Source organism: Canis lupus, chromosome 15, assembly GCF_048164855.1.
Source record: "Canis lupus baileyi chromosome 15, mCanLup2.hap1, whole genome shotgun sequence".
Lineage (NCBI taxonomy): Eukaryota > Metazoa > Chordata > Mammalia > Carnivora > Canidae > Canis > Canis lupus.
In genome coordinates, this window is record NC_132852.1 from 56576891 (window position 1) to 56597893 (window position 21003).

General features: G+C 36.7%; 2 long non-coding RNA genes across 5 annotated transcripts in view; one reads left to right on the forward strand and one right to left on the reverse strand.

Annotated features, from left to right (window-relative positions):
* Positions 1-21003, forward strand: part of LOC140605303 (uncharacterized) — a 122093-nt gene that overhangs the window by 75332 nt on the left and 25758 nt on the right. The window lies entirely within an intron of this gene.
* Positions 1-21003, reverse strand: part of LOC140605304 (uncharacterized) — a 101616-nt gene that overhangs the window by 11511 nt on the left and 69102 nt on the right. Inside the window, exons 4-5 of the long non-coding RNA XR_012008007.1 lie at positions 3571-3615; positions 2204-2260 (exon numbers count right to left, since the gene is read on the reverse strand). This is a non-coding gene — a long non-coding RNA (uncharacterized lncRNA). The remainder of the gene's footprint in view (positions 1-2203; positions 2261-3570; positions 3616-21003) is intronic.

Here is a 21003-nt window from a genome sequence, read left to right on the forward strand (position 1 = left end):
TCAATAATTTCGTTTTAGTGATGATTCTATGATGGCTCCATACCACGTTCCAGAACGATACATATTTGAGTAACGCTGGTTATGGAAGAAGTAATTATGTTTTAGGTCAAACTTCTATAGCTATGATAGTCTTGCTTTGTGCTAATTTGTCAACTGATTTCCAGTAATGGCAAGACTGAAGAGAGGATCCAATGGCTCTTCCAAGATTTACATGAATGAGTCCAATGAGATATAGCAAGTATTTATCTAACTAATATGTTGATCTTAAAAAATAATCAAGTCCTTTTCCAACTCTCAATCAATTGAGATAGGAACATGAACTTATTTGAACAAATATCTTCACTAAACTAGAAAGCACCCTGTGCCAGCCTGTATTATGTTAATTCTGGGTGGTGGTTCAAGCCCTCCAGGAGTTCAATGGAAGCTGAGGAACTGAATAAAAGATCCCTCAGGAGAGGCCAATAGTCAAGAATCTTTAGGTGACCTCTTAGGTCTATAATCCTGCTCTTCAAGGGAGTATCTGAATGAAAAGAAGAATTGGATTTAGCCATGAAATGGGTAATGCCTAAGCTAGGCTCTTCCATATGAGCTTGTCAATATTATCTCTAAACCAGCACCAGTTTCAATACCTTAATTCTCTGGACTCCGAACCACATGCCCTCTGTCTAGGCGAGCTTTCTTTCTTCTGGTTTACCTGTGCCTGGCACTCTCTTAAACTGCTTTCTTCTTGCTTTTTTCTCTCACACTCTGGCTTTATGTTTACCAGTTCTTATCTGTCTTTCCTCTGACATGTGGAGAACTGACATGCCAAAGAGTAGGACATTATTCAAGGCTGACATATTCACTCTCCAGGGTCTTGCAGTGGAGGGGGGATAGCCAAATGAGTGAGTGGGCAAGCACAATCTGTATAATAAGATCTGTGGAGGGAACCCTCGGGGATGGGAGCCAGCCTGCATTGTAGGGCCAGGAATGGCATTCCAGAAGGAGAGGCCTTTAATCTGACATCTGGAGAATGAGAAGGCCTTACCCAGGACAAAATACAGGAGGAGACTATGTGGAGAGCAGAGAGCACCCAAGCAGGGAAATCCTGAAATTATGTTTGATCTGAGGAATTCAAGGAAACTCAGTATCACTAGGATATAAAATGAGAAGTCCAGAGAACAAGAAAGATCACTGAAAGGTAAACAATGACCAGGCAATCCAGCATCTTATTAAGAAAAAGATGTCTGACTTTTTCTAAGAACAATGGAAATATTTTGAAAAGTTTAAAGGAGAAAATGTCAAGACTAAATTCATGTTTTAGAGATATCGTTGTGTCCCTAGTACTGAGAGTGGACAAGAGTAGACCAATTAAGGGGGCTGATGCATTATTATAGGTGGGAAATACCAAGAAAGGAAGTTCAGTTTGAAATGATGACTGTCAAGTGGCTCTGGATACTTTAAAGGTAGATTTCTGGCCAGTGGTTAAATAGATGTTTTCTAAGCTGATGATGGGGGTTTGGGAGTCCTGGCATAGAAGCCATGAGTGGATGAAATGACTCTAATAGCGTGTTCAGAGTAGGAAGCCAAGGGGACCCTGTAGAGAACTCTGAAGAATACCAGCATTTGAGGGGTGGACAGAGGAAGAGAAGCCAACACATAACAAAACCACACTTCACCTATCTGTTCTTTGCTTCCACCAGTCCCCATGAGCTTCCTTAGCCTCAGCTGGATGCTTCTTCTGCTATGAAGCCTTGATTCCCTCAGTGGGAGTTAAATCCTTCTTTCTGACTATTGCCATGCTTATTACATTGTAGTATAATAATATACTGGTTTGTTCACTTGTCTTTCTTCCCTTTTAGATGGTACATGCCTCAAGTAGAGTGATCCTCCCCTAATTTTCTTGGTATCCTCACCAGTCTGATAGCACCCAGCAAAGGGTACTCTATGTTTATTGAAAGAGTGAATAAGACTTAATGGATCTATTCTTATTTAAAAGATTAAATTTATACTGTTTCCCAGGATAAATGTGTAGCAAGATATTTGAAGTCAGAAACCACATCTCTGTTGACTCAAAGTGTCCCAAAGATCTAACACAAGCTATGCATACTATGAATGCTAAGAAAGTGTTTATTGATTGATTAACATTGATCAGAGATCCTGGGATCTCATTTAACATTCTGGAAGTGGACAGAGAAGGGAGGCATGCTAGATACATACTCACCCAAGGGTAGGACACAGGGCAGCCAAAGGAAATGAGGTTGTGTTTGGTTCAGTGTCCCTGAAAGGAAAATCACTAATAGGTTGGCTCCTTGTGACCCTCAAATATCGTTCAGTAACGAACAAAATCTTTTATTTCAATAAACAAAATTTTATTTTGAGGATGATTCTTTTAGATTGGAGTACAGAAAGTTTTTAATTTTTCTCCTGTAAACCAGTGACCCATTGAAGCTACATTCATTTTGGGTCACAAACAAGTAAAAATAGCAATTTAGTTGATTGTTAAGAGGGAAATACAAATCTATATCTATACCTTTATCTATACTGATATCTGTATCCACACACACCATATGGTTAGTCAAAATAACATGCTATGGACAGTTATGTCCATGATAGAGAAAGTAAAAAAGGAAGAAAAAGGCAGGGGTGCCTGGCTGGCTCTGTCGGTGGAGCTTGTGACCTTGATCTCAGGATTGTGAGTTGGAGTGTCACGTTGGGCATAGAAATATCTTAAAAATAAAATCTTTGAAAAAAAGAAAATGGTAAAGATAAGGAGAAAGGAGGAAAAGAGAGGGAGAAAAAAATGTAAAGGAGGAGGAAAAAGAGGAAGCACAAGGAAAAGAAGAAATGGGCCTTAGAAGGTTTTAATAATAATTACAAATACAAGTTGCAAGTTACTTCCTTTGGGAGAATTTTCATCTGATCATTTGCCCCTCCTGATGGAGCATGCTTGCTTGTTCCCATTTTACAGAGGAGAAAATTCAGAATCTGAGGCAAACTGGAGTTGGAACCCCTGCCTCCTTATTTCTGGTTTTCTCTGCTTAGCTGGTGTTTACTGGATGTAAATTCCACTTGTTCTGCAGTTCACTTGCTTTGAGTGTCTCGGAGTAAGTTGTCACCTGTTCTTTCCGCTCTTTGAAATCCTGATTACAGTACCTCTGGTAGCATAGAGCCACATTTTCTTATAGACGAAAACAGCTTGTCTGTTTTTATTTCCAAACTTTAAAGTTTATTTTTGAAATAAATGTTTACTTCCCCATGGGCTTCTGAATCTTTTGCAGGTGTGTAAAGGAATGACTCCGGCTGCAGAAAATTGCTTTGGAACATTAGAGATATCTCTCAATTTACTAGCTATCACCTGTAGTCCCCTTGGCGTAGAAAACTGTCGGATTGCTTTATTTTATTCTTACAGCAATCAAAATTTTTTCCTTACAGAAAATTTAAAGTTTACATTTATAATTAGTGTCTATCTGCTTTGACATGAAGCTCCCCCCACCTTTTATTTATTTAAAAAAATCTAAGCCAGAGGTCATATTCAAGCTATTTAACAAGAATCCGGAATGGGCAACGCCAATCTCAATGAGTGCTTACCTTGTCTGTACACAGAAGCTAAAAATATCAGATCTGTTCTACTTCCTGCTGGGAATAAAACAAACAAGAGTACTTCAAATCCTGTACATTTTCCATTAAGAAAACCCTTTAGGAATAAATGATATTAATCACACTATTAACTACTCTTACTACTTCATCTGTCTTACTCTGGCAGGTAGACGTGAGAGAAAGGAGAGAGAGAGGTAAGGGAGTCACGAGAAGCAGGGAGGGGAGAGAAAGAAAGGTAGAGAAAGGGGACACATAGGTTATGTCACTTTCTCGCCTCTGTTTTCGCATTTCCAGAAGCCAGAATGTTTGTTGACCTTAAATTCCGTCAGAACTGCTGAGCCCTTGTGAAAAATGTCCCCCTTTTTAAAAATAACGTTTTGGATATAACATATGCACAGAAAAGTACAAATCATAGCTGAACAGCTCATCAAGTTTTATGAAATAAACACACCTGTGTAACCACTACCCAATCAACGCATAGAATATTACTCTGACGTTCCGGTTTTGCTTTCTTCCCACTGCTGTCCCATTTTTTTTTTTTTTTTTTTTTTTTTTGGGTCAGAGGTAAGCATTATCCTGACTTTTAACATCATAGATTAGTTTTACCTATTTCTGAATTTTATTTCAATGGGATCATAGAGCATATATTCTTTTATGTCAGCTTCATTTGCTTATGTGTGTGAGAATCATCTGTGTTGCTGCATATAGCAAAGGTTCATTCATTTTTTAAAAAAATATTTTATTTATTTATTTATTTGAGAGAAAGAGCATCAACAAGGGGAGGAGCAGAAAAGGAGGGTCAGGGACAGGGAGAGACTCTCAATCAGACTCACCAGTGAATGCAGAGCCTAACACGGGGCTTTATTTTATGACCCTGAGATTGTGACCTGAGTGAAACCAAGTGTTGGGTGCTTCACCAACTGAAACACCCAGTGCCCCACCAACATTCATTTTTAATTGCTATGTTGAATCCTACTGTGTCAATATACTGTGATAGGTAATTATTCATTCTACTGCTGATAGATATTTTGAGTGGTTTCCGATTGGGGCTCTCGAGAATAATGCTGCAATGAACATTCTTAAGTATGTCTTTGGTACACATGCAGACAGATTTCTGTTGGATATATAACAGTGGGGAAATAAAACATTCCTAGATTTTTCAGCATTCGGGAAAAAAAATCCTAGCCATGGGGAACAATATGCTATATATTTAGCAACATTTTGCTTTCACTTATCTTAGAAACATATTCAAATATCTTAAAAATTAGACCTGTAGTCATTTGTTTCTCTAATGAAGGAGCTACTTGCTCGGATCCAAAAAGATAAATCAAACTTCTCTTATCTTTTAGATTGACCCTTTGTTGTTGTTATTCCAGCTTGAGTCTGTGGATTTATATCTTGATTTGGAAACTTTTTCCCCTCCCTCATGAATTGGAAATTTTTGAGAGTTCTAGACTCAGATCCCAAATATGGTTCTGTTCTAGTTTCCCTCCTTGTCTTTTGGGGAATTCCAATTGTACTTTTTGTCATGTTTTCTATGTATCTTATTCTATTTTTCTGCATTTTTAATCTTTTTTGTCTCTCTATACTCCATTTTGAATCATTTTCTCCTGACATATCTTCTAGTTCATTAAATCTTCTCTAACTGTTGCTAATCTGTTTGTAAGACCATCCATCACCGAATTCTATTAGCATTTCTTGTTTTCTCAGTTCTAGATTTTTAATGTGATTTTTATTTCATGCTTTTCTATCCTTTACTGTTGTTTTCTATCTTATTTAATATACATATGATCAGCATTTTAAAATCTCAACCTGGTAATACCAATATCTATACCACATTTTTTTCTCTTAGTTTTCTTAATTGTGGTTTTTTTTTTAATACAGATTATTTTTAATATATTTTTAAAAATCTTGTAGGAATAATTTTTTGGCTCTTGGCCTTCTTTTTCTCTGCTAAATACTTTCTTCTGTTTCTGACAAGCAGTTGGGCCGAGGGCAGATCACATTAAGCAGAAATTATACCAAGTCAAAGCTAGTCTTTAGTCCTTGAAGATGGTTAATTTCTAGTACATTCTTATTCCTGAGGTGTAGTTCTTTGTGCTGAGGGTATTTTCCAGGCTCTCCCTCCTATACTAGCCCTGAAGTAAAAATCTTCCCTGCCCTTAGCCTCAGTGAAACTGCTGAAATCTCTGTGTAGCTTTCTAGCCTCTGCTTCATTCTTACTTTCTGAGTCTTTCAACTGATGATTTAGCACAAGAAATCTGTCATCAGAAAAAGTAAAGCCAAATATGGGTTTACCTTTATGGATTTCCTTTTTCTCTAGAACTTGGTGTCATGTGCCCCATCATTTATTATGGTGAACTGGCTGGCACAATTGTGAGGGCTGCCTAAGTAGTCTCCATGTCTAATGCTGGAGCCTGGAGACCACAGCCAGGAGTCAGCAAGACTGTGAACAGCCTGAAAACCCATGAGCATGAGTTGGAACTCCACAAGGACAAACTGAAACCCATGTCTGGTCTTGTTCCCTCTGATCCTGATGATAAGGGTATTGCTAAAGCTAGGGAGGGCTCTTCCCCATGGAGCTTTACACACCTATCTGGCCTATGAATCAAGCAAACAACAAGGAAAGATCTAAACTGAAGAAAGAGCAACTGCAGGCCCACCTGCTACTTTATGCCAGTGAGGAGGATTTTCAGATAAGCAATAATGAGAGCATACCCAGAATATAGAGATTCTTTTATGTTTTTTCTTCCCATTTTCTACCTGGGGTTTCTAAAACCTCAGAGAAGGTCTGGTCTCTTTAAATGGCTTCTACCTTATTATATTAGGCCTATCCCAGACAGTCTCCCTTTTGAATAACTCAAAATTTTCTGATTTGGGACTTTGATCACATCTGCAAAATCTCTGCACCATAGCACCTAGACTGGCATTTGAGCAATGAGGGGAAGAAGAGCTGCTTGTCATTCCTATGGTTACTCTTCACTTCAATCCTCCAGTTCTCAAGAGAGAATTTTACTTGTAGCCCATCCTAACAAGAAACATACTGGGCAGGGGATTCTGGGGATTGCAGCCTAGCCTAGGGGACACATCACAAAGCTATCAAAATGTGTGCTTCAGTGAACTTCACACTGCACACACCCTCCCACACCCTCCTCCTCACACCTCCGGGTTGTCTCTGATCTTCCAATTTCTCTCCTTCCAGCTCCTGATCAACCAGCCCAATAAATCACCATTGCTCACCAATGTGTATGTATTCAAGCCTGCAGTAACTTCTCTTTCCATAGATCGGGTGACAAGGTAAACTGTCCACGGTTCTGCTCATGAGGAAGATTCACTTTTAGTGATGTCTTTCAGGGCCATCTCTATTTGCTTATACATGAAGACTGTAAATTCAGTGCTTTTTCTCCTCTATCAGTTAGTTATAAGGGACCACACATATGACCTAGGTGTCAGGTGAGGGAGAGGAGCTCGTGCTCTAGTGGTAGATGACGCGAGGGTCTTAAGTGTACTCTTTGGCTCTGCTCAAGCTCAAATCCAAATTAGCTACATATATCTTACAATGAACTGCTGCTATGCCCTGCCGCCTTTCGTGGGTCTGAGAGAACTCAGCTTATCATAGGAAGCTTTGATTTCCTGACTCTTTTATGTTCCATGGTCATCTGCTCTGTTTCTATTAGAATGTTTTCTTTCCAAAAGGTATAAAATTCTTCACTTGCATGTGGCATGATCTTGGTTGGGAGTCCAAAGGATCTCTGTTGAGATATGGAATGAGGATGTTTGAATTGATGTGCTTAAAAATCTTGAATCCCCTGAACCCTCTTGTCTTGAAGAAGAGGTTCAGAGTCCCATTTTTTCCTCCCAAACATTTGGCATAGCAGATTTGTAGTTTGAGAATTCATTCATTCTAGCAGCAGGTCTGCTGCTCTTATAATTAATAATCTTATAATAATCTTGGGCCTGTTCTTTAAAGTTTTCTACCCTCTGGCTGCAGAAGAGTTTTAAAATGCTGACAAGGGGGTGCCTGGGTGGTGCAGTCAGTTACTCATCAGGCTCTTGGTTTCAGTTCACATCATGATCTCGGGGTTGTGGGATCAAGCCCCATGTTGGGCTCCACATTCTGCGAGGAGTCTGCGAGGACTCTTTTTCCCTCTCCCTCTGTCCCTCCCTACTGCTCTCTCTCTCTCTCAAATAAATGCAAAATCTCAAAAAATAAAATGCTGACAAGGATGCCCATTGGCTTTTACACTTTTGATTAAATTGGCAATTACTCACCCTCAGACTAATTTCCTTTCTCTAAAATATTAATATTCCTCACCAACAGCCATCCCAGCATCCTTATAACTATCGTTTCTCTGCATTTCTCAATGTTCAATACATTGTTACCATCAGCTGACTTTTTTCTCACTGGCATACCTTCCTGGCTCATCATCAGTGAAAGCTTTAACAATAGCATTGCCACCACATGCCTGGAACTATCCACTATTGTGAAGCTAAATCAGGGATGCAGATTTGCATACAGTAAATTTATTGGTAAATTCTTTGGGGATTGGCACCTATGGGGAGTAAGGGAAATATGACCGACTGGGAGAAGTTGAACTACAATGCAGTTGCAATACAAACCTCAGCCGACCTTACATGATATTCTGCTGCTAGCATGGCCCTTTAGAGTTGAGTCGTACTGGGGTAAAGATGCTAGGTTTTTTTGTTCCCTCATCATGTTGGTCATTGGATGAAAGGGGCCCTCAGGAAGGAATATAGCCTGAGACAGGGTGGCTGTCTTCAAGTCCTTGAAGGGGACACAGTTGAAAGCTGAAGGCTGCCAACACTCTTAGCAGCTGGGATAATTAATGGGTACTTCATTGACAGACTGGGGCATGTAGGGAATATACCATCATATCTACTATAGTAATTTTCTGAAGCATTGAAACAGACTTCTAAAATATCTTTTTTGATGTTACTGAATTATTCTTAGTGAGATGGCTGGTTGCAAATGAGCTAGTTTGCCAATGCTTAAAGTGGAACTCTGCTGTCTATCCTTTTGTTTGTTTCACCCAAGGCAAGTATTTTTTGATTTTACTTGCAAGCAATTATTGGATTTAATACGACCTTGGAAAAACCACTAATTTAACATTAAAATTATTCTCATATTTTCTTCTTTCTGTGTGCTTTTCTACAATTGATCCTGCAGAACCACCTTTGATTTCTGCCAATATCCTTGAATGCCTCCATTTCAAGGGCTGAATTTTGATGTTCTTTTCTCTTTCTCTGCCACTACCCATTCCAGTCATTCAAGTTATTACCTCCTCTTTTGGACAGAATTCAAGTTATTTCTCTTCCTTATTATTTGGGGATTATTGCTGAAATTCTTCTACTTGTTCTTATTCTTTTTGGATTTCTTAAGTGAGGTGACTGTGTTCAACAAGAATTACAGCAAAATAGGACAAAAATGCCTTTATAAATGTGTGAATACTCAAAATCCCTTAATGTAGTGGTTGGAATCGAGAACTTCTAGTGTCAGTTGGGACAGACAATTCGACTCAGAGTCTAAGTGAGGCTTTCTACTTATTCCCACTTACAGCTAAGACAACTAGAATCCTTCAGTTTTATTCACTTTATTGAAAGATCATAAGGTAAATAAGAGAAACAGAATTACGGATAGAAATACCTTACCAGGGGTACCTGGGTGGCTCAGTGGTTGGGCATCTGCCTTTGGCTCAGGTCATGGTCCCAGGATCCTAGGACTGAGTCCTGAATTGGGCTCCCCTTGGGGAGCCTGCTTCTCTCTCTGCCTATGTCTCTGCCTTTTCTGTGTGTCTCTCATGAATAAATAAATAAAATCTTAAAAAAAAGAAATACCTTACCAACTTACTCTTAATATGAATAAAGGAAGTATATGAGCAACACTACTCATTTAATATATATAGAAAGCAAATCTACCAGTTAATTGTGGCACAGGCAATGTCATAGTCAATGACAAATCAGAATTTTAATCCTTTTTCCCTTGGATAAATCTAGTTAAGACATGGACAGATAAGCAGAAGTATGGAGTGAGGGATTTATGTCTGTCCTTCCAAACTCTTAATACTTGCTTAGGTTTGTGTCCATGTTTTCCTAGCTCTTTAGCTCAGTATCCCTTCACTAATTCCTTTCTTCCTAATGAGAAAAAGAAATACCTATGCCTCTTAAGCTTAAGGGTTATATTGTTCAGATTATGAGAAAAAAAAAAACTGAGATGAAAAGCAAAGAACTTGGAGATAGTACAAAGTAAAAAAAATTCTAACAAAGTATATATATTCATTTTCCCTTGTGGGTATTTTTTTCTCATGCTAAGATGTTAATTAAAATTCCCATCAGAATTCCTGCCTCTGTGTTTATGCCTCAGGTTATAGAGTGCATATTTGTTGGGTACATCCCCAGCATCCATTTTCCTTTTTATCCTTTTCTAAACAACTCTGAATTTCCCAACTGTGCATTTTGGGCAGGACTGACCTCGAGCCTTGAGCTTTCAAATACAGGTGGTGATCTCTGATTGCCTTAAGTCATTCAGCTCATCTTAACACTTGGCAACAGTGATTGGTTTAGAGATGAAACTGGGATGCAATTAAGGCTAATGAGAGGCATTTGTTAGCATCTTTTGGGAAAGAAACTTCCTTTTCATTCCATGAGAGAAAAAAAAAAAAAAGACATAAGGACACATTCTCTTTCCCTGGCTGGTCTTAGACTAGAGAGTCTAAAGCACAGCTTCTCCCGTTTATCACATGAGAACCATCTTACTGCCACAAGGGGGCTCTTGTTAGTATGAATCCAGCTTTGTATACAGGACACTGGATTTTTGTTACATTGTTGAATTATGGAATTATGGCATCAAAAGTTACCTGGACTGCCTGTGCACTTTTGAGTTCCATTAAATAATACATTTTGTTTATTATTCAATATAGTTGGAATTGAATTTTATGCAGCTGCAAGCAAAAGCAGTCTCACTACTACTACTACTACTACTACTACTACTACTACTACTACTACTACTACTACTAATGGTGGATCCAATCAAACATTTTCCCAGCAGTGGGTATCCTGCCCATACCTTCTTGGTCCACTGTAGAGCCACCTCACAGATTTGATAGACTACTTTCTCAAGAATCTGTAACTCTTTGTCTTTGGGTGTTCTTTAGTTCAAAATCATGCTTAATGGCCTACTAGTCACATTTTAAAATGTATATAAAAACAGGCAAAATTAATTTAATAATATAGTATTTAATCCAATGTAGCTAAATATTCTAATTTGAACATATAATCAATATAACATTTTTTATTTTACATTCTTTTTTATATTAAATTTTTGAAATCCAGGGTATATTTTATATTTATAGCATGTCTCACTTTGGACTAGTCCCTTTTCAGTTGCTCAATAACTACATGTGGCTAATGATTAGTATATTGGATATAGCAGCTCTACAGCCTAAAAATAATTTCCTTCTGTCCTTTTTTAAAAGATGGAGAGAAAATCCACAAGATAATATTTTGATTGTTCTTGATAAATAAGGCTCTAGCTTTCTCTTAGATCTCTGTGCAAGAGCAAGATTTTGGGTTTTTACTGATAGTTGTGATTATAGTCAACATAACATTTATTATTGTGGTACTTTGATTTCACATTAGATACTAAATAACCTTTATGAGACTATTTTTTTTCACCAGAATTATTTTAAATAATTGATATGTGAACATTTTTATGATTCAATATCTTTTGTACTACTTTCCAAGAAAGCTTGTAAAAGTACAGAAGTATATTAGTTTTGCATACCTTTGACAAAGTTAATTAAAAATTAGAATTTCTTTTGCTAATTTAGGAAGGTAAAGTGATATCTCAAGTTTGCTCAGATCTGTATGTTCTTATTATTGTTTGGGATAAGATCATTTCATGTTTTGTTAAGAGCTCTTATAATCTCTATATTTTTTTTAGTCAATGGAAAGGCATTCAGTGTTTTTTTTTATCATTTGGAATTGTAGCTACACAACTTACAAGAATATTGTCTATGTTTGGATATATAATTTTTACATTCTTAAAAAACATTTATTAGAGAAAGAGAAAATTTTTTTATATACATTTCATTAAATCCATTAGGTATAAAAGGAAAGGTTTCATTTATCTAGAAAACAATCCATGAAATGAGGCACATTTTTTCAGAGTTGTGTTTATACTATGGAAATAAACAAATCACAGTATTTAGGTTTCTAATTGGTAATGTGGATCAAGACCTGGTTTATTAAATTGTTTTTATGTCCCAGAAAGAAAAAAAAAAAAAAACCATTTGGTGGCTGCATCTATACAAACACAATTATGTAAAAACAAGTGAAAATCAGACAACTTTCTTGAAATCTAATATGGTGCAGAAAAATGATCCGGAATGCTCTATATGCTGTGATTTTACTCTAATAATATTAGACATAATTAATGGCATAAATAAAAAAGATGGGGAATGAAAAAAAAGCACTTTGTACATGGGTGAATAAATCAGAATTTCTGTGATTCTGGTCCACATCTCTTCTCAAAGGAATTCTCAAGGACATTATAGCAGTAGAATTTAGCTTCATAATACCAGAGTCTAATTAACAACAACAACAAAAAATCATAGCTCTATGCTCTATCCTTTCCCTTCTCTGTGTACCATGTTTCTCTTGTGTTATCTGTGGAACAGGCTGACCCAATAAGAAAGCTAGAAAAGTGGAAAGGAATTGTTCAGAGACCTACAAAACCCTGCCTCCAAAACCACTTCTAATAGCATAATTATTTTTAACATATGGTAAATACAAACATGTCTAAATTCACATATTATTATTTGATATGATAAGTCGATTTTGATTTATAATATCTTTTTATATTATTTTCACCAACTCACATGCATTAAACATCACACTTTGGAATACTCGTAGGGTGTGATCTGGCTGGTCTAATTCTAGAAGTAAAGGCTCAGAATGGCATTGTTTGGCATTTCCCCAGTAGAGCAAGAGTGCTGAAGACTGAAACTTTGGCATTATGTAAGGATTTTGACGAGGTCCCATTTTCTTAATAGTCCCTTATCTTGAAGAACAGAAAGGAAAATATGTGTGATTTGCTTAGGCACAACATTTGATAAGCATATCATGGAAAATTCTCTGTTTCATGGACAGTGGCTTGCTTGTCCAGCAAACTGATCAACACTATACTTAAAATTTTTTTTTTTTTTGTAATCAGAACTCTTTAATCACCCCATTGTTAAGCTCTTTATTTTTTCCCTTCTGAAACAATTTCCCTGTTTTCCTTGGTTCTTGTCATCACTGTCACCATAAAGCTTCAGCATCTTGTCTTTGCCTTCCTCTAAATCATCTATGGTGGCAGGTGCCACACTATTTTCTTCAGGAGGAATGCTTTATAGTTGTCCAATAACTCCATTTTCAGCACTGCTGATAATCACATACACTTCCTTTTTTTCAATGTTACCCAAATTTTAATTCTTGACATTTTCATTGTTCAGTTAAACCAAAATTTACAAGATAACAAAGATCAATAATCCGTGCCAGTACATTTGGCTGGGACATGGAGACATAGCTGACCACCCGTGCCATTTCTGGTCTGCTTTTAATACCAAATGAATTTTGGCACAAAACTGGAAAAAAAATTGAGTTCTAGTGGTTTTCAGAATTGTGGACAAGGGATTTTGTATCTGTATACGGAGATTGTTACCTCTGATCATTTTATTCTTATTTTGAAGAGAAATCCAAAATGAAATCATCTTTGTTCAGAGGAAATAATAAAAACCGGATCAGAAAAACCCTTGGTCACTAATCATACTCAAATTTTTGGTCCCTTTAGTTTCATTCAATATACATTTTGCTGGGTCCTTAGGTCTGTATCATAAGCAAATAAATAATTCCAACCCTCAGGTAGCTCAGACTAGTGTGGGAGGAGAAGGAAAAAAGAAATAATAGTTATATGGATATGAAGAGAGGAGAATAGACTTCCAGGTCTGACCATGCTGTAGGAATGAAGATCATCAACAACCATAAAGGCGCAAATATGCAAAATATGCAAAGCAACTGTTTTGGCAATTTGACAACAGAGGTGCAGGGTGTGGCTCTGGAGAAAAAGCAAGCACGCAAAGTCAGCTTTCTCCTTGGGGCTACTTCCCAAAGCCCCAGTGGCCTTGCTAGGCTGATGAAGCGTTTGAAGGCTGGGGCTGGGATCTGTGGGCAGATACTCCTCACGTCTCTGGTAAGGAGCGGGATATCTTTCAATAGGAGATTGAAAGATGGGAGATTGATGCAATAAAAGCGGATATATCTTTCCTCCCAGTTGTCTTTGTGCCTCCTGTAATGCTTAGGATGTGTGCTTCACATGAGCTCTCAGTATATATTTGAAGTTCTTTGGGATATTTTGGTACATTCCTGTGGCTAGACCCTAAAAAAAAATCAAGAATTGTCATGTAAATTTAAGGACTACCCAGTGAAATTTCTTGTGATCATTGATTTCCTCCCAAGTATGTCTGCCTTTCTGGTAGGAGAGAAGGTGGGTTCAATTTAAAATTACTGAGAGCATAATGATTTGAGGAATGAAAAAAATTTCATGACATCAAAACTAATTTTTGAAGGTTTCTATTGAAATACACAATTTTGATAAAAGCTTTTAAAAGCTCAGTAAATTAAACTCAAAACTCCCCAATACTGAAATAATGAAAAATAATTTTTATCTCCATTATTACTCTTTGGCACGGCAGTCTTTCTCAGCATCTCATTCATCCATGTACTATATTTTATAGAAATTTTCAAAAGACCATTTCCCAGATAGCAAATTATACCTCTCAGAAATCAATTACATTTCAGGACAACACTAACACTACACATCTTTTTATTAGGAAATAAAACCACAGGATATGGATAGCAATAAAACTAGAATTATTTTACTGGCAACATCCATAAAAGTATCCAATAATTTCAAAATCAAAGAGAAAAACAAAATCTAAGATCTGCTACTGAACAATATTAGCTGTATTATTTTCCCCAAGTTCACATTAATTTCCTCTGTCCACTTCTGATGTATTGCACACATTTAAAAACACCGTGTGCTAGTTTGCTTACTCCCCAGTTACGGAGTGCTGGAAAACTTTCTTGCATTATGTTACAGTTGGTATTTTAATTCTACTCCTTCTTAATTGATTAACGAGGGAGGAGCGGAGGAAACAATGTTAGAGAAAATTTCATTAGGTGTAAATTGCAAGACATTTGTTTGAATGAACATAATATCTCAGCTCTATTCTGATGGGTCTTGGGGGAACTCTTTAAGTATTACTGTAAGTACCAGACCAAGTGCTGAACAATTTAATGGTGCCGTTAGAGCATGGCCTTGTATCTGGTTTTTGCTTCAAAATGTTCTTAGGGAAAACTTCACTGCCTGAGAACAGGGAACAAAGGAATTCTTCCAAGTTTCTGTGTTACCAACAAATATTTCAGGGGGGAGTTTTTTAAGGTAAACCAACAAAAGTTTCTTCTTGAAGCCTAAGCCATTCTAATTTACCTCTTTTATAAAAAGAGAAAATCTTGATATCTCAACGCTACATCTGACAAGCAGAACAAGGTCCCCCAAATGACTTGTGACTTTTGATAGTATTTGCAATGACCCAGGATTTTCTCAATTATTTTTCACCTCCTAAATTCTGTCACCTGTTACACATACATTGATTTTTTTAAGCTTCAAGATAGTTAAAAGAATAGAGGATCAAGAATACTATACAATTACTTTTTCCACCTGAAGTGGACAGTTGTTAATATTTTATCACAAATCTTTCAGTATTTTTTCCTTAAAGTATTATAAGTTTAGCTGATCCACTCATAATTTTGAACCTGAAATTCTATGATGCTTACTCTTCCATTCCTTAAAAATAAGCAAAATACATACACAAGCATATATATATATATATATATGTATATATATATATTTATTCACATATATGTGAGTATATATATATCTTATTTTATTTTGTATGTGCTCTCTATAATCTGCCATTATGTTAATCCCAAACCACTTTAATATATATAAATCTAGTTCACTCTTTTAAATTGCTATATTTTATCGCAAGGATACTGCTACTTGTTCATTCTTATGTTTACATACAATTATGTTGGTCTTCCCTTTATTTTCATTATTAAAAATACACTGCAAAGACATCTTTGACATCTTTGAATGAGTTTCCTCATGCAAATATACAAGCATTTTGGGATGGGGGTGAGATGCTGGAGGGAAGAAATATGTCCAGAAATGAAATGTCAGGGTTCAAATTATGTGTTGTCAATGTTATTATAGTCTGCTTAATTATCTTCTGGAGTGGCCGTACTTGTTCTGACTCCCTCCTGCAGTGTATGAGGATTTCTTTTCCTTGTATCTTCACTAGCACTTTATACTATGAGACATTTTTATGTTTGACTTGAGGGAAAAAGGGTATCTCATTTTTCAATTAGTGGTTCCTTGATAATTGTCAAAATTGGGCAACTTTTTGTAGTTACTTTGCTATAGTATTCCCTCTTCTGCCAATTGTCTTTTTCTAGTGTTTCCTCCTTTTACCATTTTATTGATGTATTTTTATTTCCAAAACTCTTTATATATTCTGGATAGTACTTTTTTCCTGGCCTTTTCTTGATTTTGATTATTGTTTATAGCTTCTTTAGCCTTACAGAATTTTTGAATTGTGGCATAGTCAAACTCATCTCCCTTTGCTTTATGTTGTGTCTTAATATCTTCTCTGCCTCAAGGTGTGAACACTCCCTCTGTGTTTTCATTTCGAAAAAAAGTTGTCTTGGGTTTGCATATACCTTTATTTTTTCCATGTTTAATTTTAGGATAAATTTTTATTGAAATGAAATTTACAGGATAATTGGAAGAGAATAAATGTATTTAGTATGTTCTCCCCGCAAACATGGTATATGTCTTCATGTGATTATAATTCTTTTATTTCTTTTAGTAAAGTTACATAAGTTTTTCCATAACTTCCCCTCAATGCCCAATTTCTAATCAGTTTCCTTAGTCCAACAAGGCCACTGCATTCTGTTTGGTTTCATGCACTATGTCACAATTTGGAAAATGGGGCTTAGTTTGTCATTTATTTCTTTCCAGGACCACTCCCTTCACATCTGTTGTCCAATTCTTGGAAACAGTTGCTTTTTCCAGTTGGTCACCAACTGAACTAGGCAGAAATACATTGAGTAGTTCTGTGGCCTATGAATTTCTATATTCTTGTATTTATGTAATGTCTTTTTTATCCTTTCTCTAAAATAATAATTTGTTGCTTAAAAATTTCAGATTCTAAATCACTTAACTTCAGTACTTTGGAAACATTTCTCCACTGCATTCCTGTATCTATTTTTATTGATGTGGTATCCATCTCAGTCTGATTTTAGTTCTTTGATAGAAAAATTGCTCTCTTGTCTCCAGTGGCTTTAAATAGTTATCATTTCATCTTTGATGATCTGACTTCCCTACATGTATCTGGATGTAGATTTAAGCATTTCATTTAGCTCTGTTTGGACCAAGGGTTTATCTCTTGACTGATTTCCAGAAAACTGCCAGCCATTATTGTATTATATACTTTCTCTCAGTCATGTTCTCTCTTCTTTTTCTGGAACTTCCCTTAGACAGATGCCAGAGCTTCTCACTCTCATTGTTCTCTAAGCCTTGACTTCTCTTTCAAGTTTTTCTCTGTGCTATATTAAGGGAGATATACTTTGTTTCTCCAATGTACTAATTCTCTTTTCACCGGTGTCTATTCTCTTCTTTTACTAGTATACTAAGTATTTTACTTTTATTTCAATGACTTTGTTTCAAATCTAGGATTACTACCGTGGCTCTGGACTTTCTCCTTTCCTTGTTTCATAACTGCTTGTTCCTGCTGAAAGGTACTCTTCTGCATGGTGTCTCTTTGAACTCTTTAAATAATCCTGTTGTAAGTCTCTTTCTTTCTTTGTTTTCAGTTAGTTTTATTACATTTGAATACCATTCTATGAATTATCATCTTTGTATTTTTTTGCCTTGCCTAATATGGCTTTGTATGTCACATATGTTATAATCTCTATCCATGCTCATCATCCGAGAGTATCACCTTCAGAGGTTCACTGGTAAGGACTACCATGAAGTTGCATCAAGGGATCATGTCTTATGTGGTTTCTCCCCTTTAAATCAATTTTTCCTGATTGTTTGGGAAGGATGCATTCTATGTGGAGAGCCTGAATTCAGACCACATATGCATATGTAGCACAAATCTGGCATTTTAATCTTTCTTTCACATTGTTCTTTTGTGTTTCTTCCCCCTTCACCCGGCCGTGAGGCTATTGGCTCATTTATGACCATTACCCCAGAATAGCAAAGAGATATTCAGGTTTATATTCAGAGAAGAGCAACATGTTCCTGAATACCTGCTTTCTAAGTGACAACAGGCATAAAATCTGAGGCTGTAAAGCCTCAGGTATCAGGTATCTCCTTGCTGTTGTCCTCACCTCATTGCCTGTTAGTCTCCCTCAAATAACTCTGAGTGTGATTTATTCCTAACTACCTGACTCAGTAACCTAAACCCAGTAGGTTTTCAAATGGTGCTTGCCTTAATTTGCTTTGTTTTAAAGATTGAATTATCATTTATTTTATCTGGTGACAAAGAAATATATATTCATTAAATACTTAGGGCAGCCCTGGTGGCTTAGTGGTTTAGTGCCACCTTCAGCCCAGGGCATGATCCTGGAGACCCAGGATTGAGTCCCTACTTGGAACCTGCTTCTTCCTCTCTCCTCTCTGTCTCTCTTTCTCTCTCCATCTCTAATAAAATAAATAAAATCTTTAAAAAAAAATGTAAGAGATGGGGATGCCTGGGTAGTTCAGTGGTTGAGCATCTGCCTTTGGCTCAGGTCATGATCTCGGAGTTCCAAGACAGAGTCCCACATCAGGCTCCCCATAGGGAGCCTGCTTCTCCCTCTGCCTGTGTCTCTGCCTCTTTCTCTCTCTCTCTGTCTCTCATGAATAAATAAATAAAATCTTTTAAAACAATTTAAGAGATGTAGAGAAAAAGAAAAAAGAAAGAAAAATGTAAATGCCTTCTAATCTCATTTCCCAGAGATAATGTTTTTGGGTGTGTATTTCAATTTTTTTTTTAATTTTTATTTATTTATGATAGTCACAGAGAGAGAGAGAGAGAGAGAGAGGCAGAGACATAGGCAGAGGGAGAAGCAGGCTCCATGCACCGGGAGCCTGATGTGGGATTCGATCCCGGGTCTCCAGGATCGCGCCCTGGGCCAAAGGCAGGCGCCAAACCGCTGCGCCAGCCAGGGATCCCTGGGTGTGTATTTCAGTCTAGCAATCTACTCTACTCAACAATAGCTCTTATGTGCCTCCTATTTGCCAACATTGGTCTATGAGCTATACCAAACGGCCCAAATATTCCAGTTTTTAATGTGTATATACTTTAAACATTTTTTTAAATAAATTCTTATTGTTTCTTCAAAGGGAACAGGCTGCAAGGCATCCAGTTGGAAGTGTGAAATGTAATTTATAGGTAGTGATGAGGCACACATTGTTCCCATTGGTGATATTATCTTAAGCATAATGACATTTGGCTTATAAATGTTGTCTGCATCATATTTTAATAGTCAATCATAGAACTACATGTTTTCATTTTATCGTTTCTGCATAAAACTACAGGGCGCAATCAATATTCTTCTGGAACTAATTGTACTTTTAGTTTTCCATTTATACTCTTTTAAAAATTGCTGCTTTAATAATCCCATATGGAACATCATTCCATTGTTGAGCTTATTATCCCATTTCTTTATCACTAATAAGCTCAACTGCAGCCCACTGGTTTTGTGTAATTTATAGATTCATTACACATAATTATTCTCTTTCCTATAGTACATGTGGCACTTAAATGTGTTATATTAGTTTGACTAAACATCATAGAGTAAATCTTATTAGTACTTTATATGTTATTTCTAGGGTGAAGAAATTAATGTGAGGAGTTCATGGTATAAGTAAGTTTGTTTTGCAGTAGAACATCACGGTTCTAAATATTCAAGAACACAGAGGACAAAGATTCTTTAAGAAATCAATCTCATTAAAATCACTTGGATAAAAGCTAAATGTATAGATAGCCTCTGTGGAAGCATCTTTTCTATATAGAGAGAATATTCATGAAGAAGATAGGTGATAATTAAAATCTCAAGAACTTGGTCGCCAAGAATTTTTTGGTCAGTATCTTCTTTAAAAGAAAGATTCATGCAAGTGACACTTGAGGTTTTGTTTTTAAAAACAAAACAAAATAAAATAAAATAAAATAAGTGAATTTAACATTTCTCCCCAGAGTTATGATGGTCAAAAGTTTGGTATATATCTTTCCAGACCATTCTCTAGGCATTGGATGTGTGTATATACAAAATAGTTTTGAACTTTTTCTGTATTGGTACATAATTATTTACCAATTTTTAAAAAATGATTAGGAGATTGTCATTTTTTTCTGTTTTAATTTTGAAAAGAAAAATACATTAGGAAGAAAGCTAGTTCCCTATGACCCAAATATCCAGACTCTATTCCCCTGAGATTAGTGAAAACAGATGCTATTCTAAGCCTACATGTTTAGCTTTCTTGCAGGTAAGAGTGGCCATATGATAGAGTTCTGGCCAATGAGAGAGAGCCTTAAGCAGATGTTTGCATGTGTCCCATTTCATCTTGTCTTGAAAAGGGATGTGAGGGCTGGTGGTGCAGCTGCCAGGAAAGGCCAGGAAAATCATGGAGATATTGCATCTGCTATCACAGAGCCACTGAACGAAGAATGATGACCATTTAACATTGTCTATTTTTTTTTAATAGACCTCTAGTTGATAAAAATAGATCCCTTAACATTGTCTGTTTTTTAAATAGATCCCTAGTTGATAAAAATAGATCCCTGCAGCTCAAAGCATTTTTGGCTGTAAAAGAGTAAGCTCCCAGAAGTGGAGATTGCAGAGTCAGTGGACTTTGAGAATCCACAGGTCCTAGGGGAGAGATCCCTCCTTGGCCCAGTGAAACCACACCATCACTGTGGTAGATCAACAGCTCCACCTCCCAGAGCCATTGCTGTTGACAGCCTGCTGAAGTAGGAGGAGAGGAGAGTAAGTAATAGAGCAGTCAGGCAGGCTCCACAGTCACAGAGGCAGTTATCTCTATCTTTTCAGAGAGAAATGCTGAGAAAAAGCCCTGATTTCTGTGACTCTAATACCTCCGATACCTTCTGGTACAGTCCCGTGGGAAATATACCAGTCCATATTTTTAATCAGGATCTTGTCCTAACTGTGGGATATAGTTTTCTCTCTGACTTCAAGATAAAATAGTATTTGAAATCAAGAGTCAGATTTATCCCTTTGCTTTTTTTGTTTAAAAAA